This window comes from Neofelis nebulosa, chromosome X (assembly GCF_028018385.1).
Source record: "Neofelis nebulosa isolate mNeoNeb1 chromosome X, mNeoNeb1.pri, whole genome shotgun sequence".
Taxonomy (NCBI): Eukaryota; Metazoa; Chordata; class Mammalia; order Carnivora; family Felidae; genus Neofelis; species Neofelis nebulosa.
Genome location: NC_080800.1, coordinates 106585563 through 106610350, shown reverse-complemented (window position 1 = coordinate 106610350; position 24788 = coordinate 106585563). Strand labels below are relative to the sequence as shown.

At 38.1% G+C, this 24788-nt stretch overlaps 1 protein-coding gene across 2 annotated transcripts in view; it reads left to right on the top strand.

Annotated features, from left to right (window-relative positions):
- The window catches only part of SMARCA1 (SWI/SNF related, matrix associated, actin dependent regulator of chromatin, subfamily a, member 1), a 279079-nt gene that overhangs the window by 209800 nt on the left and 44491 nt on the right, over positions 1–24788 (top strand). The gene's annotated exons all lie outside the window — the stretch shown is intronic.

Genomic DNA, 24788 nt, shown 5'->3' with positions numbered 1-24788 from the left:
CTTAATTCTATAAAGCCATTGGCTTGGCTCTTTCCTTTGGGGTTTTCCTTGGGATAGTTTGTAGGTCATCCCTGTCACATCCTGAAAGTGGCACAAAATTTATGAGAATTAATTCTGAGGAAATAGTAATACATGTGCATGAAGATGTATGTACATAAAAGGTTTTTAGCATAATAATATTTAAATTGTGAAAAACCAGGTACAATCAAAATTTGTATCAATAAGAGATTAAATAAATTTTGGTACAGCCTTGTAATGAAATAATAAACATGCATTTGAAATGACAATGTAAAGTTATATTTACTGACACTGAAAGATTCTATAATATTTATTGAGTGAGAAGGCAGGTTACAAAGTGTAAATATACTATGATATGTATGGTATATTTGTTAAACAGTGGTGATTCATGTTAGGCACATTTGAGTGTAAATATTGGCTTCATTATTTACTAGCTGTCTGACTTTGGGCAAATTATTAACCTCCCCATGTCTTGATCTGCACATTTGTAAAATGGGGATGATAATAGCACTTACTCCATAGGGTTTTGTAAGGATTAAATGATATAATTCATGTTAAGTGCTCAGAACAGTGACTGGCCATTATTTCCAGTATTTGAAACAAATAAAAATGTATATGAAAGTGCTTCAAAGGATAGACAGTGACTGAGAGGTGATTGATAAATATCAAAATGTATCATGGCTTTGTACGGATACTATTGAGTATGGGAGAAATGTCTCCTAAATTCTGAAATATTCCATCTCCAAGATATGCCACATAAAGTTGAGAGGACTTCCCCTCATAATAAGGGAGTGGAGCCAAGGTTATTTCTGCACACAGGAACTTACAGAAGTTTCCTTAATATTCTCAGCACTACAATATCTCATGCCTTAGACAAAATGACTTAAGTAGTTTCTTCCATGATGTCTTTCATACTCTTCCTTTTTCCAGTTTCCAATCAGAAACCAGGGATTTCAGTATCATCATAGGGGAAAATGAGTAATGGTGAGGATTTCTGAGAGTTTGTGTCAGGTAAGTTGGCAGGTAAGATAGATCTTTATGTAAGTAAACCTTTGAGCACTAACCCTCATCACACTTCCCCTTTGTTTGAGAGAGACACAATCTCAACTATTTTGATATTTGAAGATGTTATCATAGCTGAAGAGTTTTCTTACAGGAGAACTTCTTGGAGCATTCAGCCCACCTTCTTGAGCAGGCTCCAGCACCTATTTCCCTTAGGTGAGAGGATGGGTCTTCCTTGTTTTTTTCAGCATTATTGATTTGGTCAAGTTTTCTCCTTATTCAGTTTCCTAGAATTTAACTGTTTTTAGACTTGACAGTTATGGTTCTTAGACTTTAACTTTCTGACACATTCATTTTTAAGGAACAAATTATTTTTTTAAAAAATAATGCTTTTGTCTAATCATCTGTAATTAGAAGTTTACAAAGGAATAAGGAATGTGCAACTAGTGCTCAGAGTGGGTATGGTGGGTATTTGCTGATTTCCTGAATATTTTTTTATTGAAGGATGGTTGACACACAATGTTAATTAGTTTCAGGTGTATGACATAGTGATTCAGCAAGTCTATATATTGTGCTATGCTCACCACAAGTATAGCTACCATTTGTCACCATATAATGCAATTACAATATCATTGACTATATTTCATATGCTGTGCCTTTCATCCCTGGGACTTCTTTATTTCCATACTGGAAGCCTATATCTTCCACTCCCCTTCACCTATTTTCCCAATCTCCCCATCCCCTCTGCTCTTTGGCAACCATTAGTTTGTTCTCTGTATTTATGAGTCTGTTTCTGCTTTTCAGTTATTTCTTTGTTTTGTTTTGTTTTTTTAGATTACACATATAACTGAAATCATATGGTATTTTTCTGACTTATTTCATTTAGTTTAATACCCTAATGTCCATCTCAATGTCCACCCCAATGACAATGTCCATCCCAGTTGTCACAAATGGCAAAAATCTCATCCTTTTTTATGGCTGAGTATATTCCATTGTATATACATACCATATTTACTTTACCCATTCATCTATTGGTAGACATTTGGCTTGCTTCCATACCTTGGCTGCTGTAAATAATGATGCAGTAAACACAGGGATGCAAATATCTCTTTGAATTAGTGTTTTTGTTTTCCTTGAGTAAATACCCGGTACTGGAATTGTTGGATCATATTTTGAATCTTAATGTTTTCAAGAACTTCCATACTGTTTTCTGCAGTGACCATTCCCACCAACAGGGCATGAGGGTCCCTTTTTTCTCCACATCCTCACCAATACTTGTTATTTCTTGTCTTTTTTATTTTAGCCATTCTGAAAAGTGTCAGGAAATATCTTATGTGGTTTTCATTTGCATTTCCCTGATGATGAGTGATGTTGAGCATCTTTTCATGTGTCTTTCAGTCTGTCTTCATTGGAACAATGTCTGTTCAGGTCCTCTCTCCATTTTAAGTGAGATTATTTGTTTTTTGTATGACTTCCTGAATATTCTTTAAAAATATATGTCAGGGTGCCTGGGTGGCTCACTTGGTTATGTATCCAACTCTTGATCTTGGCTCAGGTCATGATCTCATGGTTTGTGAGTTCGAGCCCCACATCAAGCTCTCTGCTGACAGCACAGAGTCTGCTTGAGATTCTGTCTCTCCCTCCCTCTGCCCCTTCCCCACTCACTCTCTATGTCTCTCTCAAAATAAATAAACTTAAATAAATATATAAATATGTCAAAGAAACATGAATTGGTTGAAGATATGTACACACATTATCACATGATAAAAATTCTGTGTCACATATAAGTAAAGCTTCATTATTCATGTATTCAATAAGCATTGTTATATCCTACAATGTAAGAGGCATAGTTCTGGACACAGTGAGCTGAATACATAGCTGAAAAAAGTGTAGTATCTGTATTATAGTCTGGTGGGGGGGTATAAGACATATATCCATAGGTAGAATGTGATCAGTATCACAGAGCAAAGGAAACTAATAGTTCTAGGAGCTTCAGAGGAGACACTGATTTCTTCTGATTGAAAGATTCATGGAGGGGATACCATTTGAACAACATCTTAAAGGACAAGTGGAGAGTGACATTTCCAATGGAGGAAATGGCATGAGCAAAGACATGGATGCTGAAAAGAACAAGTTTTTTTTTTTTTTAAAGAGAACTAATTAGTACAATTGGATAGGAGGGGAAAAATGACTAGAAATGTTGAATCATAGAATGTCTGCCCTTGAAGGGTCAATTGAGATAATTTAGTCTTCCCCCTTCATTTTATAGGTGGAGTCACAGGTAACTTGTTCAAAGTAATTAAGCTGGTTTGTAGTAGTTTGGCATTATAGCTTTAGATGTTCAGTTAAAGATATTTCAGTTTATTTGAAACTGGCAGCAGGAAACCCTGGCAATTTTTGATCAGCAGGGTGGTAACAGTAGATAATAATAATAGCTCATACTTACTGAACATTTACTGTGCACAAAACCTGGGTCTAACTTATATGTTGTATCTCATTTATTCCACTTTGTGAGATAGATACCATCATTAGCCATATTTGAAAGATGAATGAAATAATGCTCTTTTAGTTTAGGTGAATTCCCCAAGCTCACAGAGCTCATAAGCAGTAAAGCTGAGATTTGAACCCAATAGTCTAGCTCCAAAGTTTAAGGCCTGAATGACTATACTAAACTGCCATCAAAATGATGCATTACAAAGTGGCAGTAGGGCAGAGGATGAGCAGGAATTTGAGAAAGAATAGAGATAGGAAGACCAGTTAGGTGACCATTGTAATAATCCAGGAAAGAGTTGGTTAGGCCCAAATAATAGGTGGGAGTTATGGGAGTGGAAGAGAGGGAGATATCCAAGAAGTTTTTTAAAAGGAGAACAGATAGATTGGATGAAATGTTGGGAAGGAGGAAAAAAGTGATTAGGAAACTCTGTGAGTTAAGAGTATGAGATGATTTCCAAAGGAAAGGAGTACAAGTTTAAAAATCATCAATGGAAGTATAATAGCTAGGGAAAGAAAAATAACAGTTTTGCCTTAACAGATATGGTTAAGCCAGACTTAAAGCAACCGGTTCTGAGATTTGAGGAGATTGATAAGCTGAAGCATGTTCAAAAAGGGATGACTAGGATGGTGAAGGGACTTGATGGCTAACAGCCACAGGAATACAGCCTGCTTAGCTTGAAGAAGAGAAGGCACAGGGATGGTCATGATAACTGTCCTCAGAAATCTGAAAGACTGTCATACAGAGGTAAAAACAGGTTCCTTTTTTGTAAGGTATCATGAGGCAGAACCAGGGCCAGTTGGTAGAAGGAATCAGCAGAAGAGATTTTGGGCGCAATATGAAGAAGAAATATATATAAATGAGAACTGTGCTGATAGGGAAAGGCACAGTGCAAGGTGTTGGTGGAATGAATACCTTGGGAAATGGTGGTTAGCCTGGCTCTGGCTATGTAATGGTCCAAGAATTGCCTAAGGACAACTTGTTGGAAATGCTGGAAAGCATATTCAAGTAACAGGTGGCTAGACAAGGTGAATTTGAAGGATTCTTCCAACACTGAGATTCTTTGGAATTGGTGTTGGAGAAAGTTTGAGAACTTGAAATTATAGCAGCCATTTGTTCTCAAGCATGGTGAACTAAAGCTTTTAGTGGAACTGTGGACCAAGTCTCTAGAAAGACATTAAATCTATTAAGTATGTGTAGTCCTGAAACTGAAAAGAGATAACTCAGGAAGATGTTTTCCAGTGACAAAAAGGTATACTAGAAAAGAATGGTGCTACTCTAGATTAGTCTCCGAGTCGGTCAAAATCATTTCTAGGGTATGGCAAAATGAGTTGAATCTTTTGGATCTTATTTTGGGGGGTGCCTCAGTGGCTGCTCATAGAAATAAGAAGCTGAAACTATTCAATGACTCACACAGCAAAAGGTAGAAAGAGGTGCAAGTATATCCAATTGGTGCAAAACCTTGTCACTTCCAACAGTATGCAAAGTTAGGACTAGGGCAGGTGGTCAGGAAATAACACTTTCCTGCCTTTTCCCCATCCCTTCTCAGACTGTGCCAACTCTTCACCTTTGAATCATGGGTGTGCTTGTATATATATTTTGATTTGCTTCAGGTCTTACCCATAAGTTGATTGTTCCTTACCTTTTTCTGACCCCCCAAAATGGTCTGAATCATAACAATTTTCTTTCCAGGAGTAATCTGCTGCTTGCTTCATGGGCCTCTCTGGAGCAAAGATGATAAATAGATTTTATATATGGGGCCAATTCTGATTGAATAGTAATGGCTGCATAGGACACTACAAGAAGTCATTTGTGGCCTCATCTGAACACAGCAGGAAAGAAGGCCATGACTGATCAATGATGTCTGTTCTGTAGGTATGCGATGGAAGATTGACAGCACACACTTCAAAAATGTACTATCCTTGAAGTAGAAGAGAAAGTTATAGATTTCTGCCAAAAACTATCAGTATCTGCACCTTGCTAGGTCAACAGGTTAAAACACATGACTACTAATCCCAAATCTTCATGTATTTTCTGGATGTCAGCACCGGATATAAGTTGAGCCTTGATTCTGGCCACAATATCATTTCCTGACTGTAGTTAAAGCTGAGTCCTGGTCCTGGCCACAGATTGAGCCCCAATCTGGCCACAGTTCGCACCTTAACTCCAGACCACTCTTACACTAATGATCATTGTCAGATGGGTTAAGGCAAACCAATTCTCACCACTGGAGACACAGTTCAAGGCCTGTGCTTTACTAGAGGTGGGTCAGTAGCTGTGCCCTTTGTCTGTGAAGGGTAGTGCATTATTGATATAGCAATATGCCTATCAGTGTTTCTTCTCCAATTATCCAACTGCAAAGAGCACAAATATTTTATTGCCATGATAAGACAGTCTTTTATTTAAAAAAATGGAAAGAAAAAATGAAAGTCAAGTGAAAGAAGTAATTTCCTGTGACTGTGAAAACATAAGCAAATGACAGAACATGATTTTAAATGGGTCTGTGAATGTGGCTGCTGGAAGGAAGCTTTCTTGGAAAGGACATATACTGTGAGTGCTGCTGGGTACAGAGTACATTAGGGGGCAAGGAAGCCAAGAACCATGTGCTGGAAGTCAGTTTCTATTAAATTAGTAGACTTCATACAGCTACCAATTCTGGTTTGGATAAATGGGATTTTAGAATAATTTCTTAAAAATCATGAAGTGACTTGATAAGGTAGTAATAAAACTGTCAGAGTCTCCACTTTGAAGCGGAGGTATAATAGGGATTTAAAAAGATATCTAAATATTTCAGAATGTGGGCATGGGGAAACTGAGGAATTAAAGTTCCATTTGATCCCTGTACAGGGGCAGGGAAGGTGTATAAGAATAGCTCTGTCCAATAGAATTTTCTGTAATGAAGGAAATGTTCTGTATCTGCATTGTTCAATATAGTAGCCCCTGGCAACTTAGGGCTATTGAGCACTTGAAATGTGGAAAGTGTGACTGAGGAACTTGGTTTTAAATTTTATTTAATAGCAATTAATTTAAAATTAAATAGCTATAGTGGCTACCATACTGGACTGCATAACATAGAATTTAGGTCAGTTGCCAGGTCCAAGAGCAAGAAAAGTGTAAGGAAAAGAGAAAAACCAGAAAATCCATATGTGTAAACTCAGTTTATACCTCTATTGAGAAGAATAGGCTTTTGTTAGCTTTAGACAGACCCTTTACCTTGATTTTAGAGGATAGCATGCCAGTATTTGTGGAGCATGTATCTCTGTGGTCAGTCTAAGGATATGGAAAGTTCAAATTTATTTTTCTTTACTAATGGGCATTAATGACTTTAATGTAAGTAATGCATTTTGTTTGAAGCAGAGAAATTAATATTTCACAAAAGAAATGTAAATAATATTTTGATTAAAAATTTTCTAATGTTTCTTCTGTGTTTTGGATATAATAACCAGAGTTCCATCTTTATATGGGACATTTATAATTAAGTGAAAGCCAAAAAACTTAATATCTATTTCAATATCATACTGTTGGAGACTTGGACTATAGAATGAAACAGGAAAAAAAATGATATGCCATTAACCAAATCAATGTCTTGGGTATAGTTTGAGTTATGAAGCAGATCTGAGGCTTGATTAGCTTCCATTTGTCCTACTGTTCCTTTAATTGTTATAATTTTGAGGTATAGCTCTTGAATTTGCAACTCATTTCCTATGTGCTACCATTATGCTTTTTAATCTTCCTCCACTTTATCATAGTGCATTCACTCAAATAACTTGAAGAAGTCTACTGTGGCAGGTGCATTGGTTATAATGGGGTATGGTAAAAGATTAATAGCAGGGCGAGATTATTGAAGGGCTTTGAAGCCATGTTGAACTATTTAGAATTTATCCTAGGAACAGTGGGAGTGACATGAGGTTTTTAGAAAACTTAGTTACTGCAGCATGGGGAATGAACTGGAAGGCAAGAGAGGCAAAACCTTGATGAGTTAGAAGGTTAGTGCAATGGTTAAGGTGAAAAGTGATGATGATGACCTAAGGTGATAATTGCAATATAGATCAAAAGAAGTAGATAGATTAAAGAAATATTTAAGAGGTAGCATTGCTAGAACCTGGTGAGTGATTAGATGTAGGATTCATTAGATGAAGAAGGACTCCCCCTGGTTAGCCTCTGCTTTTGCCCTATGCTTTTCCTGAGATAAAATTCATCACTCTGTCATTCATCCCACAAATAAATCCACTTCCATTAATGGACAATGTGCATTTTGCTGAATATTTCATGGGGAAATGGAAGACCTGGTTACACTGAACACCGTAGAGTGAAATTCAATCTGATTCCTTCATTGAACGTATCTCTCCCAAAGTCTCTTTCCTATCTAACTCTCCCCAGGTCTTCCCCTCTTCCTTACTTTACTCTTCCTGTCTCAGCAACTCTGCTCTCTTGCATCCTCCTAGATTCTATTTTACTTCTATCCTCTTTCTTATAGAGAGCAACTTAACTTTCTCTGAGCTTCTTCAATTTATATCCTCATATGGCAACCCAGGCTTCCATTTTGTTTGGGATCTTCATCTTTAGAAGGCAGAGGACATTCCATATAATGATCAATATTGCTGATTTTTTTCTTTTGCTTTTAGGCTCCAATATGGCTGGATAGTGCCATTTACTGATCCTGTGTTTATTTAAAATTTTGATATTTTGTTTATCATGTCTTTGCATTATTTTTTATTTAAAAAAAGTTTGCATTGAAGTATTTATCTTGATTCTGAGTCTTTTGCTGCCTTCTTACATTTTGCATCCAAGGGGAATGCCTCACTTGCCCTGGCCTTTGATAACCTGTAGGAATTTTAGACATACATTTTTATTCACTTTATGCAAGTTTAATTTTCCTGAAATACAGGCTTTCTTGAGCCACCCAGTCTGACCTTTTATATATTAATGCTTCTTTCTGTCCATCAGAAGGTGGTATTAGAGCAAAAGTTAGGAATTGACTTTATTCCAGAATACATGAGGTAAATAGTTAGTCATATAAGTCAGGGTATGGTTAAGTGGTAAATGTGTGAAACAGTGTTAGACATGTTAGAAGGAAGCAAGATGGGCCAGGGTAAGAGACATCTGGAACTGGAAACTAAACCAGTATGTCAGGGAGATTCCCGACTCACTAATGGATTCAGCTCCACGTCTAGTACAGGCAACAGGAAGTGATTTAGGTAGACAGCCAGAGTCAGGAAATCCATCAAGGGCACACTTTTCCTGGAGAGGAGGAGGAGAGCAGCACTGCAGAGTTTAGAAGCAGAAAGAATGCAAAAACACAAGAAGATAGTTGATGAGATGGAAGCCTGGTGATAGCTGTATTGGGTGGCTTTAAAACTGAAAGAAGGGGAAATGAAAGCTGAGGATAATTAACATTTTTTGCCCTGCATGGTTGGAGCAGGGAAGACCATCAGCTGAACCCCTGAACTGACGTTCTTGCAATTTCCTCCTTGATCAGGAACATGTTGGTCCCAAGCTTGTGGCTCATTCTGCAAATGGCTTTAGCGATAGGGAGTGGCACACAGAGAGGAGAGGACCCAGGCAAGACACTGGAGTTAGGAATGGGAGAATATGTATAATGCCTTCTCTATACTATGCATGTGTAGAAACAGAAAATTTTAAACAGCAATTCTTTGTTGTTGTTGATGATGATGATGATGATGATGATGATAAGGTAATTTAAATGTAATATTACTTAGAGAAAAGCATCCAAAATATGCTTTGCTTTTATCACTAGAAAAATGGTTTTCTTCCAAAGTTTAACTCAATGTCTCACCTCTCCCAGTATGCCAGAACCTCAAAGTCTGCAGGGTGTTAGTTATGCATTCAATTCACCTTCTCATATTCATGATGGCTAAATCATTTTTACTTTTATATTGCCTTCTTACTGATAGTTTGCCAAATTCACATATGCACAGGAAGAAAGTTGATATTTTCTCTCTGTTAGCATGAGATGCTTTATTGCTGAACTCAATGGCACCACATTAATTCAAAGGGAGAGAGGCCAATGAGACTGGAAATCAAGCCCTTCAATTCTGAATTTCCACATTTATTGCATTTGAGGATGCCAAAGCGTAATGATAAAGCATTCCGGCAGGCAGAACGCACGGTTTTAAACCTATTTACTCTGCTGTAGCTGAATGTCTCTGCATATGACAAATGTTGTGAATAAGTATGTTTCAAGGCCAAAGAGCTCTATGAGAAATCCCATCGTTCTAAAGATCACAAAATCACTTCAGAAATTGAACGATATTACAGAAGCTTAATAGCAGATTTGAATCTTATGTCTCCAACATATCAAGAGTTGTTTAAAGCATCCTGTGGGTGGTTTGTGCACAACAGCCAGTATTCCTGTGCTTTGGAGCTTCCAGGAACCAGAACTTAAATTCTCCCAAAAAGGAAATTGTCTCAGTACTTAGTTAGCAACAAACTATTTTAGGTTCTCATGGTGGATGAACTCAGGAAGTCAGCCTTTGTTGGTGCAAAAGAGTCATTTTGATGGAACAATGAACCCTTCATACAGCTTGAAATTAGGGAATTCACTTCTGGATTTTAGAACCTGAATCCTTTATGTAAACCAGTTACATTTATTACCTTAAAAGCATTTGTCCCTTTTCCAAAAAGGCTTATAACCAAAGCCTAATAAAATGAGTGCTAAGGAATCCCTGTTGTTTTATATTTGTACACCAGCTCTATGTTCTGAATTTTCTGGAAAAAGATCTTTTTAAAAACTGTCCTCTTAGACCCCTGAACTACTGACACTCCCAAAACATTCCAACATTTTCTCATGCAGACCTTATCTCCCTTACAACTGTTTCCATTCTGAGACAGAACAGAAATCTTTTGTAAGACAGCATGAGACAAGCTGGTATCAGCCTTGTTTACCATAATTGGGATTTTCAGTTTCCGAACATAGAAGAAGATCATTGCTTTGGAGCTTCTTTATGTGAGGGGAGCATAGAGAGAAGGTTACCCCAAATTTACTTGGTCTGTCCAGACCTAGCTGTGACCAAAGCAGGTTCACATTTGAGTATGCTTTTGGGAAGGGGGTAAAATAGGAGGGAAAAATAAAGACACTTGGGAAAAGATATGGCCTTCTCTGTATGCTTTAGTGAAGAAATTTGATGCATATTCCTCACATGACTTGTTTCAACCTGAATCTAAATCCACTGATCTGTAAAGCACTCTTTGACTTTGCACTCCTGATTTTTAAATTTACTGATAATAAAGTCTCCCCTGGGCCTCATCAGCTCTTAATTGTTAAAGTATCTCACTGTTGCTGGTATGGTTTGTACAAACCCTAATTGAACTGCTAACATACCTTGAAATCTCAGCAGGATTAATTTTTTCACAGTTTGAGCGATTTTTATCAGATTAATTACTACCTCCTGCAGTCCAATCCCTCACTCTCTGCCAACCCACCTCAAGAACATATATCTATTTCTGGAGCTGTGAGAAATCTAACTGTCATGATGTATTTAGCTGAATTTTTTTTTTTTTTTTTTTTTTTTTTACAAAACTAGGTTTTTCAAACAATCATTGCTGGGCTAATGGTTGAAAATTGAGATGCTACATGTAAATAGGTACAGTGCTTTCAAGCAAATAGCAAAGTGCTTTTGTTTGGATTTCAGATTTATTACTATGAATAGCTGACTGCATTTAATGTGTGTTATATAAAATTTAACCCACTACTAGGACTTCCTATAGGTTTACTAGTTTTTTTTCCTTTTATCACCAGATGTGCATGCCTTCTTTTTCTCTTAAAGTGTCCAAACCCTTCCGTATATATTTGGAACCTCCACAGGCTTCTACCATAATATTTTAGCCAGCCCCTATTGTGAATGCCAGAGCCAGGTGTAGGAACCATTAAAGTGTGCATCTATTTATAATTAATAAATAGATAAAAAACAAATAAATTGGGGAGAAAGGGCTCCTTATGCCAATGATATATGTAGAAGGGGTGGTAGAGCTAGGAAGTCATCATTTTGCTGCCCTTATAGTATAGAATGGTTTCGGCAAGAATCATCAACAGATGCTAACTTTGGTGGGGAGGTTTGATGAAGAGCTAGATATATGCATAGTCTCAAAGTGCCTCTTCATAGATTGCTTTGTAGTTATGAAGCGAGAAAGAGTAACCATACAGTGGAAAAACTGGACAATTCCTTGACCAGACAATCAAAATCAAGATCACAGACAGCCTCCAAATGTGATGCTCTGAATAGGACACAATGCATATGTAGTTTTCTGGCTGAGAATGCATAAACCTGAATGTAATCATAAGGAAACATCAGGCAAACCAAAACTGTGGAACAGTCTATAAAATAATTGGCCTCTGCTCTTCAAAAATGTCAGTGTCATAAAGACAAGGAGAGCCTGAGGAACTGTTGGGGATTAAGAGAAACTAAAGAGATATGACAACAAAATGCAAACACGATGCTGGGTTGCTTCCTATGCTGGAGGAACCAAAATGCCATAAAGGACATTATTGGGACAATTGATAAAATAAGAAGATGGACAGCAGATAAAAATATTGTAACAATGTTAAATTTCCTGAATTTGACAACTATACTGTGATTATCTAAGAGAATATCTTTGTCCTTAGGAGAGATAAAAACTGGAGTATTAGGGGGCAAAGGGGATTGATGTATGTCATCTGCCTTCACATGGTTCTGAAAATAAATACATATATATTGAATATATATATATATAGTTCTATATAAGATATATGAATTAATTATATTTAATAAATTATGTACACACACATGTATGTATGTATATATACATTCTATGCTTTTGGCCACTCTGCTATCTGCATCTCAAAGTTGTGTATATGGCAGGGAGAAAATGAGATTAACCTGGGTAAAAAGTATACAGGCATTCTCTGTACCATTCTTGCAACTCTTAAGTTTGAAATTATTTTCAAAGAATGATGACCTGTTTCCCTTATATGTATACCTTTTGGATTCCCATCTCCATTCCTTCACTCCTTCACTGACATCACTCCCACAACAATTCTCCCCAATGTGGCAAATCAATTTCTCCAATCCTACCTGGATCAACAGGTTCAGTTCGAACAGGCCCCTTCTCTACATTCCTCCAGCACTGCTGGTGGCAGTATCATTTGACCTGATCTTGTTGACTGGCTTTGTTTTGGGATGTAGACAGCATAATGGCTAAATGCACAGACTGTGGAATCAGACTGCCTCAGTTCAAGTCCCAGTTCTGCCACTTAAAAGCTGTGTGACCTTGAGCAAATTCCTTACTTTCTATCAATCTTGGTTCCTTTGACAAGAAGCAGCATTGCATGAGGGAGGAAAGAGAACTCACTGGGAGTTCAGAGGCTTGATTCTACTGTAGATTTGTCACAAATGTGTGACCTTGTGGGTCTCAGTTCTCACACATGTAAAATAAAGGCATTGGATGAATAAGTGGTTCTCCACCCAGGTTGACATTAGAATCATCTGGGGAGCTCTAAAATACATATAAAATATATCGGCATCCAACCTCCCCCTGCCCGACCAAAAACTCTGGTAAAAGGTGAATCTTAGGCATCGTAGTTTTTAGAAGGTCTTTGCAACTTTATGATTTCATGAAAAAAGGCTGCTGTGGATTCTTTGTTGTTGTTATTGAGGCCCCTTCTGTCTCACCCACAATGTGTGGCCTAGGGCTTGATCACATGGTAGGGACACACAATGCCAAAGTGTTAACTAAAATAATGATCAGCTAAGATTTTCCTTTTTTCCCCCAGCTAGAAAGAGAGATCTCTGACAATCTCAGCATCTTGACAGAGTGATTATTGTCTCCCAGAATCCCCTACTAGCCATAGGAAATTAACTGTAGGAGTGTATGCCCTTAATGGGAATCTAGCATGTCAATGGGCTATTTCTGTCATTGTGATTTAGTTTAATATTCCAATATGCCCCCGCTGATTTTCATGATACTTAGCAAAAAAAGAAGTGGTGGTTCTCCCTTGGTTCACACTTGACCAATTGCTATGCTTGAGGCAATCACAAAACACCATAGGTGTTGAAAATGATTAGGGACAATTAAGATAGTGCAGCCTCCAAGGAAGAAGCCAGTATCAAGTCTTCGATCTCCCAAATGCACAGGTTGTACATTCCTGCAGCAGCAATTACCTAAAAATATCTAATACTTAATTACTTTCGAAGTGTCAGTCTTCATAACCGGGTATTAGAATGTTCTAATTGATAGAGCAGCTGCAAACTTCCCTGCCTGACACTGGCATATGGCTTGCAGTATTCTTCCACCTTGATCAGTTTTCTTCATAAAGCTTACTTAGAGATTGCAGATTGCAGGCATGGTCTACCTAGGATTGGAATTACTGGACCTTTTTTTTCCCTCCAATTTCCTGCTTTGAGCAAAAGGGGAAAACACACACACACACACACACACACACACACACAAGTAAAGGAAAAGAAAAATAAATAGCTCAGCTCAGAGGCTTATGGCAACCAAATTGTGTTGGAAAACTTCCTAGTTCCTGTTGCTTTTGCCTTTCATTTTAAGAAAACCCTATACACATGCAATATAGATATCAGCTAGAGTCACTCCTATCATCCTTAGAATCTAAAAAAGATTGGCTGGAACCTCTATCCCAGTGATTGTGAAAAGTCCAAAGCCCTCCACCAGCTGTGAATGCCATTGTAGCCACTTGTAGCTCTGAGCGCTTGCCACTTTGAGTCTGTTTTATTTCAGTCTGCTGTACGTGCAGTTTCTGTTCTACAGTATGTTGACTCAAACTCAGAACATAGCCCCTTTCCTTAATTTTCCAAAACCCCACTCACTCAAGGAAAGTGGATGTGGCAGATTTTAATGAAGCTTGGGTAATATGGAGGGATTTTTACCACAGGCATGCAAATGACTTCAAATGGAGTGGCAGCTATTCTTGTCCTTCAAAGTCCCTTAGCCCAAGTTCTAGCCTCCTACCACATTGCTTAGCCTCCTTGATCTTTCTTTATGGCTTCTTCCCTTTTCTTTACTTTTTGTTCCTGTCAATTCAGGAAGAATATACAGGTATTGCAAGTTTTCTTGAGCAGAGCAATTGGGCTTTCTAGTGCAAATTCCAAAACTTAATTCTGGGCCTGCCTTTGTGTACCCACAGCTGTGAATTTACTGCTAAAAGGGCCCATCTGATTGGGTTTGTTTTCTAGTATATACATAAAATGTGTGTATGTATGCATGTGTATGCATAGATACATATGCACACATATATATTTCTAAATTTATAAAACTTGTAGCATATATCAATTAAAACTTAATCTTTTATTTGGCAACAGTATTTCCTATAAAACAGCCTCTTAACTCATGTGCAGGGCTCTAGGGTCTTTCTAGTCCTAATTGAGTCTCTATACAGCTGTCAAATGAATCTTCCAGAATCTTTTTTCATCATGTTATTTCTCTGCATATCACCCTTCATTAATACGATGATCTAGTGAATATTTAGAGATTAGTGGTTAATAATGATTATTTATTTCTAGAAACTTATCCATTTTATCAGGAAGTTTTAATGTCTTGAATTAGAGGAATGAGTAAAAATCTACATGATGTGCTTAAACAGATTCTGGAATATAATAAGGGCTAGTAAAGGTTAGTGACTAATATCGTTGTTGTTGTTACATTATTATTGGGATTTTGGGTGTGGTGGTATAGAGGAGGGTATAGACAAGGTATGGGGACTTGTTGGTGCTGCTCAAATTCCTATAGTTAAACAGCTTATTTTACCTGTGAGTAATGTCAAAGCTAGGATTCACAAGTAGCTCCTTCTCTGTTGTGTTCATTATCGCCCACCAACTTCCCCCAGCCAAGTCAGGAATTACCATTAAGTGAATGTCCACATTCTTCAGCCTTCCATGCAACATCTGGCATGATCAGACTCCTGATCTTTATTTTTCCAAACTTTTATTCCTCTGCATACATATATAATTTTATGTTCTAGTTATACTTGTCTTACTTTTTTTTGCTTGTCATATAACTTTACCCTAACATATTATACTTGTTAAGATAGCGTTATTTAATTTTTTTAAAGTTTATTTATTTATTTTGAGAGAGACAGAAAACATGAGTAGGGTAGGGGCAGAGAGAGAGAGATAGAGAGAGATTTATTTATTTATTTTGAGAGAGACAGAAAACATGAGTAGGGTAGGGGCAGAGAGAGAGAGAGATAGAGAGAGAGAGAGGGAGGGAGATGAGAGAGAGAGAGAGAGAGAGAGAGAGAGAGAGAGAGAGAGAGACAATTCCAATCAGGATCTGTGCTGTCAGCACAGAGCCTGATGTGGGGCTTGATCTCACGAACTGTGAGATCATGACTTGAGCCAAGGTCAAGGGGTTATCATCCCTGCTAAGATAACCTTAAGTGAGAGTTTTTATTTGGAACTGAGGAAACTATACTGGGATCTACCTAAGGTGTGGTGGGTGGTAGTTGGGGTTAGGAAATTGGGAATTAAGTTAAGCATTGTTGAAGTCTGCCATCATTATGCATTTCCTATTTTCTAAACAGGGCCATATGGTGATCATCTGCATTACTCTTTACCTTTAATTAAGCATAGGTTCCCCAAACCTACGATTAAAATGTTTTCTGAATTACACTGATATCTTACTGTTTCGCTGAGCAGGACCGTTTCCCTCTTCTCTGAATTTAACCTCTTAAGTAAGAATAGACAAAGCCAGTGTGGGTGATCTTACCTGGAGTAAGGCAGGGTTCTTCAGAGGCCAGAATCAAGCACCAACTCTGTTAGCAGAACCAACAGAGGCAAGGCTCTCCATGAAGACTTCCAAGCACTGGCAGATGGGAGGTAGAGGATTTGGGCATGCTTCAGTAGGTTAGGTCTCTACCTAAGGTTTGTTCCAAGAACAGTTACATACTGCAGAAGTCTGGCTCATTTGTTGGTCCACACTTTAATGAATAGTATCTATCAAAAACCATGCTACTTGCCCATAACCGGGTTTATTGTTGTCTTCCTGAAACAATTTTTTGGCCATCAAGTCCCCCAACAAATACCATATTGATGACCATATTGTGAAAACACTGTTTTTTGTAAGATGGCAAAATTGGCCCATCTGTTTCTCTCTCTGCTTACTTGTGGACAGGGGAATGGTGAGACACACCCCTCACCATGGTCTGGACACATTTCAATGCATTATACCAGCCAGAGAATCTCACCTCATTTACTTCTGGATATTGTTTCCTTTCACAAGGAGGAGAACACAAACTGCTTTGGGAAAAGATCATAGTCCTGTCATGGATTTCTCTGACCAGATCCAGCTGAGTGGAGGAGTAGAGGATAGGGAAATCTGGATGCTGAAGAAAAAAAAGATGGCTGGGGCTGGTATACAACACCAATATCAGTGTCTGAATGTCTTAAAGGGATTGGAGGGGGAAGGTATGGAACCTGAAGAGCTTAGATCATACTGTTTACATCTGTCCATGCACTAAAGTGTCAGTCAGTAACAGTGTTCTCAGTTTTTGCCTCTCCCTTATCCTCACCCAATGTATGAAGCAGTTTCTTCACTTGTATTAATACCTTGCCCTGGAAATCCCACAGGCTTCTTGTGAGACTCAAAGTGGTAATGATTGTGAAGATCTTTGCAAATGGAAAATTGTTGTACAAATGTAGGAACTTGGCTAGAAAACCAAAGAATCTTAAGATTTGATGAGACTTGAAAGGTTATATAGTCCAATCCCTGTCCTATGCTTGAAGAAACCACCATAATTATTATACTTACTTGAAGATTTACAAGTATAAGCATTACTTGGGGAGTGAGTTATCCAACAAGCATTTATTGAGCACCTATTATTTTTCAGATGCTGTTCTACGTGCTGTAAGATAAAACAGTGAATGAAGAAGATGAGGCCTCTGCCCTCAAATAGCTTAAACTTGAGTAGGGAGGGCTATTATCATGTAAATAAAATAATATAGATAATTTCTGATAGTAATACATGGCATTCAGGTAATTAAAATAGGAGTATGTGATAGAGCGACTGGGGGGAGCAACCTTAGATTATGTTTTCAGAGATGGATTCTCTGATGAGGTAATACTTAAACTTAGTTTTTAATGAAAGAAGGAGCCAGACTGCAAAGACCAAGTGGAAGAACATTCCAGGTAGAGGATATAGCCCTGGGGGAAGGTATATTTTAGGATCAGTGTGGCTAGTGCAGATTTTGTGAAGAGGAGAGTACTAAGAGAGGAGACCATAGAGGTAGGCAGAGGCCAGATCATGAAGGGAATTTTAAACAAACAAACAAATCATTTATATTTGATTCTAAATGAGATGGGAAGCCATTGGAAGGTTTTAAGCAAGGGAATCACATTATCAGTTTTGAATTTTAATAAGAATCTTCTGGTTGCTGTGTTGAGAAAAAAAAGGCACCAAGGGTGGAAACTGTTTAGCCATTAGGGGACTGTGGTAATTGTATATTTGCTCATAAGTATTTGTTTCTTCCTTGCCATGATTTCCTGTAGGCTGAGATATTTTCCTTCTCCTTTAACTTTGGGCTTGGCCATGTGACTTGACTTGGCCAATTAAATTTGAGAAGATGTAACCTATATCCTGTCAGAGCAGAGCTTCAAGTATACTTGTGGTTTGGCTCTGCTGCCCATGATCTTCTGTTCTCCACTATGAGAATTGCATGGATCTTCAGGGTCCTTCTTAGACACATGGAACTAAGTTCATCCCGCTGAAACCTAGCAGAGTTCAGTTGAACTGCAGCCCTCATGTAACTTGAGCAAGAAATATTTATTTTCAAAAGTCTCAGAGATTCTGGGATTGTTTGAGGCTACCAAATACAAAAACAAAACCACAAACCCAAACCCAAAAATGAAGAAAACCCAAAACCAAAAAAACTGGTAGCAGTGGAAATGGTGAGATTTTACATATATATCTTTTATTTATTTTTGTTGTTCATTTATTTTTGAGAGAGGGGCAGAGAGAGAGAGGGAGACACAGAATCCGAAGCAGGCTCCAGGCTCTGAGCCGTCAGCACAGAGCCTGATGTGGGGCTCGAACTCATGAACCATGAGATCATGACCTGAGCCAAAGTCGGATGTTTAATTGACTGAGCCACCCAGGTGCCCCAGATTTTACATATATTTTGAAGATATAACTAAAAATACTTACAAGATGTGGGATGAAAGAGAAGGAGAAGAGTCAAGGATGACTTTTGAGCAACCGAGCAAATAGGGCATCCTTTACTGAAATGGGGAAGAATTAGGGAAAAGCTAGTATGAGGAAAACCAGGAGTTCATTTTTGGCCATCTTATGTTTGAAGTGATTATTAGAGATCCATATGTTGATCTACTTTTTCCTCCCAACAAATTCTTACTTTATTTGTTTGTTTTATTTTACCTACAAAAAGAATATTTGGTAGCTTAAAGTACTGGTAAAACCACTAACACAAGGGGATTCAGAGGGAAAATTATATTGAAAAAGTCTGGCAGAGGAAAACTGCAATTCAATGCAATTAGTTTTGAGCTTCTTAGTAACCAAAATGAAGAGGCAGAGGCAGTGAGTTATAAAACTCTCATTTTCTGGGGCAATGGTTCTCAATCTTGGCTGCAGAGTGTAATCCTGGAGCTTGGCCAAGCACATTGTAAATGGTGACCCCTGATGCTGCACAACTTAACAGTCCTGTCCAGCACCCGCTTCTAGAAATCCAAATTTAACTGGTCTAGGATGGAGCTGGCATGTAAATGTTTACTATTAGATGACTCTAATGTGCAGCCAGAGTTGAGAACTATTACTTTTATAGAAGAAAGAGTACCCATTGATATTGAAAGATAAACTTGTTCTTGAGCTCTGATTAAATTTGTCTCAGGCATCTTTGTGTTGGGGTATTGAGCTATGTAATGAATGATGCTATAGATTAGCAATTTCACATGAGATACAGAAGCTTTTCTCCTTTATTGCTTATTATATGTATCCTCAATGAAAGCTGAAGTTGTAAGGTTAAAATTATAGTTGTGTAAAATCAGAAGCAAGAGTGATAGGGTGCAGCTATGTGGCTTTCTAGTATTAGGTTTAGCAGAGTAATAAATCTTGGAAAATCATGAAGAGGAAAGAGTGGGATCCTCATGAATACCAGTAGATTCAAGAAGGCTTTGCTCAGTTTGTCCATGAAGCCATTCTGGAGTATTTCTCAAGTGTCTGAGTCTTTTAGACGGCTCTTTCCCCCTTAACTGAGGCCTGTGGTTGGACAGGGAATGGTTTGTGTTCTCCTTCCCTTTTAGTTTTGTCACTATTATGCTTTCCCATGCCAAGCAGGTTTTTCCTTTGGGGGAAGACACTTAGGCAGAAATGAAATTAAGAAATAATGTAATGATGATGGCAGCAATTCTTTGCGCAGTCTAAGAGCAGTTGGCTGCTAATTGTGAAGCGGTAATAAGGGGGGCCCTGGGCCATAAGGTTTGCATTAGGAACACCTGTAGTTTTCATTTAACACCATGGATCATTAAACAGCTGCTCAAAATGGCCTTATTAAAACAAACACAGTTGCACTGTTTTATGTGTGTGTTATATTGCAGTGAGCAGATCAGATGAAAACAGAGAGGTCTTGTAAAAAAAAAAAAAAGACACCCTAAGCATATTTAAAGGTACTATCACATAAAGGCAATTATAGCTGGGTATTTTTCTGCTTTTGTGAAGTTGAAACTGACTGAACTTGTTGGATTTTGCCTTAAGCTTTTTCACTGGGGCTGAGTGGCATGGAAACTTGATGAGAGTCTTCTTTGGAGGAGGCCCTCGTTGAAGTCACTGGCATGCTCTGAAACTGGCCTGTCATGTGTGTTCCTTTCACTGAAGAAAGCAAATTGCACTATCCTCTGTAATGTGAAGATGACCTTCTGGGAAGAAGAGGAGCTCTGGAGTTTTTCTATCATTGAGGATGTGTTTGTTCTTATGTCACCTGTACTTTCACATTGATATCCCCTTACCTGTTTAATTACGTGTTTGTAATATTGCTAGTTAAAATTAGATGTTGAGTTTGTGCCCAGAGTCAGAGTCCAGACTAAAGCTGGAATGTAGAAGTTTTTTGATTTAAAAAGAATTGGTCTTTGGTGGAAATATTTTCTAATTATTTGTCAAAGATAAATTTTAGATGCTTCAGGATGCAAGAGCTTTGAGGATGTAGTCTGGACAGTGACATGCTGGTGTTTTTAGATATATTTTTATGAGAATGACTGTAGAGGATGTATGAGGTGTGTGTGTGTGTGTGTGTGTGTGTGTGTGTGTGAGAGAGAGAGAGAGAGAGAGAGAGAGATGGAGAGATTGAGAGTTTGTTCCATCAACATCAAGCTCCACATGTGGGTTAATCTCTTCTATAATTGCATAGATTTATGACAAGTGACACTTTATGTCTTACCCTAATTCTGTGCAGGAAGCCTTTCATAGACATTGTTTGTGGGCTTGATTTCATTAAAGGGCCCCATGTGCCTTCCTGTTTTATAATCACACAGTCAAGTAGTCTTCAGGCTAGAAAAGAGATCTTGGTGAGTCTGGGAACCTGTCCAGGAGTGTAGAGGAGTGGGACAGGGAGGAAGGACTTAGATCTCTCAGTGGTATGAATTACAGTTACCATAAAGAAAAGTAGGTGAATCCTGAGCATATGCATTTGGCTCACAGTTTCCTCCACATATGTGTCTGTCTCTTCTGCTCCTTTGCTGAGGTTCCATACTTCCCTAATCCATTTCCTGGCTCTGGTATCTATTGCAAAGTTAATCTTTGGTAAAATTGTTAAAGCTAGCAGTTTGTTCATGGTGTTTTTTTGCCATTCCTGCTGACTTCATTCTTTTTGTTTTCCCCTGATGGGCCTGCCTTTCCTACACTCCTACCCTCCCTGACAGGTTCCCAGACACTTTCAACTTTCTTCTATCTCATCTTGTCAAAACCTTCTCTTGAAAAGGATGGAGAACTTCTACAACATGATGGGGAAATGGCCAATGCAGCACAAAGGGCCCATGAAGTAGGGAACCCAACCTTTAGCTGATGAGATGAAGTACTACCATTGGATATTTAGGCATCTTCTAGCTGGAAGTGAAGTTGGGGGCAGGGGTAGGGTGGGACATTTTAGTTCCTGTTATATTCTCAGATTAAATCACAAGTGAGTGGTAATTTTCTGTGTTCTTCTTTTGCTATACTCAGTTTTGTATCTCTCAGGTGAGAGCCTGGACAGTGATAACCCCTCAATAATTTTTTTTGAATGATTGAATGAATGAATGAATGGGCAGGAGGACCTCCCCCATACCTCCTTACTTCACAGTAGTAGCTCTGCCTACTTACAAACTAGACCCTTGCCATAAACAGCAGTGCCTTCAAGCAGAAGAGTATTGTGCTGCCAAGAGTATGGAGTATTATGTTGTCAACATATTGTCCAAGGCTTTAGTGTGTTGTCAGGTTTCAGTGTAAGACACTTCTTTGCTGAACATTATGGCCCACAAGATGCATCTGATTCCTCTTTCACAGTTAAAGAAGAATGGGCAAAAACAAACGTTCCCTTTCCTTTAAGGAGAAGATGCTTCTCCTTAAGCCTACTTGCAGATATCCTTAATCTAGCCTTGTCAAATCCTTAATCTAGCCTCGTCAATAAAGAATATGATTGATATAGCCCACATCATTTTCAACAGACCTGCTAGGATTCCAGAGACAATGGAAGGAAGAAATCATGTCTATTTCAGTACTGTTTTATTTGCATGGAAACTAATTACTTTCAATTTTTGCCTGTTTCTTTCAGGCCCTGAACCTTTGGCTTCCAGCCAATTTGCATCATTTAAAAAATTTAAAACACACACACACACACACACACACACACACACACACCTCCCAGGCAGACCACACCTGGCTCCAAGAGTCTACTTTAGGTTTCTAATCTATGAAGCTTGATTTGGCTAGAGAGATAAGTGTTCAAAAACTCAAACCATTGGCATTCCCTTCTCCATATGTTCCTCATCACTTTTGCTTAAAACTTCTAGGCCATTTGGGAAATCCTACGTTGACCACTGAGAGAATTCTTGATTCTAGGATTAGTAATTAACATCTAGAGAGACACGTAAATAAAGTGTGTGTGTCCCTGAAGAACTTCTTTGATCCTTAATGTATTACAAGCAGGATTGTTTTTAGACAATGCTCTAGAAAGAAATTTAGTTATTAGCTTATTCATTTTTTACTCATTTCATTCCTGCCATGACCTCAGATGAGCACCTAGGTTACAATGGAGAACCAAGAAGATGGGCTTTATGGCCTCAGGCCCCAGGAGTAAGTGTTCATTTTCTTCTGCCTTGGCAGAAGAACTTGAAAAGCATTGTTACTCAGTATATAAATTCTCTCTAAACAAGCATGTTTGCCTGAAGTTACTCACTTAAAAAAATAATGTTTGGGGAAGAAAAATAAACATGCAATACTCCTCATTTGAAATAAAGTGAGAGAAAGTTTCTACTGATAAAAAAAACCTGATTTATAGCTTAACGTTTAGAAAACTATGTTTTGTTTAAGTGTATGTAGTGAATTAACTGTTAAAAATATGGGTAAAGAGATGTCCTGCTATCTCTGGGATGAATAGGTGTTTTATTAAGACACTTTTATAATCATAAAAATAATATATATACTATAGAAAATATTGAAAATACAGAAAACTTAAAAAAAACAAAGTATATGATTCCACTACTCAGAGACAACTGCTTTTAATACAGGTCTACAGGGGCGCCTGGGTGGCTCAGTCAGTTAAGTGTCCGACTTCGGCTCAGGTCATGATCTCACAGTCCGTGAGTTCGAGCCCCGCGTCGGGCTCTGTGCTGACAGCTCAGAGCCTGGAGCCTGCTTCGGATTCTCTCTCCCCCTCTCTCTGACCCTCCCCCGTTCATACTCTGTCTCTCTCTGTCTCAAAAATAAATAAATATTAAAAAAATTAAAAAAAATACAGGTCTACAACCCTTATCTGATTCTTAGGACCAATTGTGATTTGAAATTCAGAATTCTTCAGATTTTAGTGAGGTAATCCAATATGTGTACCTAACATTCTATGATATCCTCAGTGGAGTGTGGTCAGTGCTCCACAATCAAACATAGTAATATTTCTGCAGCAAATTGTGTAAATATTCACTCTAAGAAGGATAGATGTAGACTATAAATAATCTCATAATTGTTCATGTCAGATTTTGATGCCAAATGAGTTATGAATATCTTTCCATTTCAGAGCCCTTTGTATTTTGGAATTGGATACAAAGGACCATGGACTTGTATTTTATCACACTATTTAGATAATTTCTAAGCATTTATCACATGCTAGGTCTTATGGTAGTTTAATGTGCAGAGATTTGTGCTCTTCATACTGATAGAGGCTTATCTAAGGGATTGGGGTCCAATGCCTTAAAAAGGTGCCTGATAACAAGGAAATGCTGTACATAGTATCTGTCTGTATCTACCCTAGTTGTCAGGCCTTTTAAAGCTTTGGCCTCAGTTTTGCCCAAGGATGTTAACTCACATTCATCCACTTGGATCTGTCATTCCCTGCTGGGATGACCCTATATTTGATCCTAACTCTGCTCCCAATTCTCTTTGGCTCAAAGTCCAGATTGTGGCTGCCTGCCCATGTTTTCCAGGCCAACAGATCCCAGGCTATCCTTGGTTTTGCTTTTGCAAATCTATTTTGGCACTGACATTTCACCGTGACCCTGCCCTGCTCTACTTGGTCAAGTTAAGACAATCATGACCTGAAAAATGGTATAGAAAAAAAAGGTGAAGTTTAAGTGTATGCAGTATTCATTCAATTTGAAGAGATGGCTTGAAATGCAAGTGTCAGAAATTAAGCAAGTATTAACAGAACACCATGAGTCATTGGTTTGTAACTTGAGGGCTGCCTGTTTGTACCTCTTACTGTGTGCTCTAGATTTCAAAATTCTACCAGATAATGAGTATTTGCAGAAGCAAATGTAAGAGTTCTTTATTTCATGCAAATAAAGACAGGAAATTTGGTGAAATGATATCTAATAAATTAAAAAAATATTGAAAGCCTGCAATTATCTGTGGTAAACAATATGTTATGCTTTTGTTTCTCTGTTCTGAATCTGCCACTGTATTTTTTCTTGTCTAAGGCAGTATTTCAAGCCAGTATTGCTTTTCAATTATGTGTCTCAAGCTACAGTTCCTGCTGACAGTGAGAATGAAAGCACATTTTAGTTATTATGTTTTTCCTTCCCTTCCTCATGGACTCCAAGTGCCTATATGTTAATATACGCTCCAATGACAGGA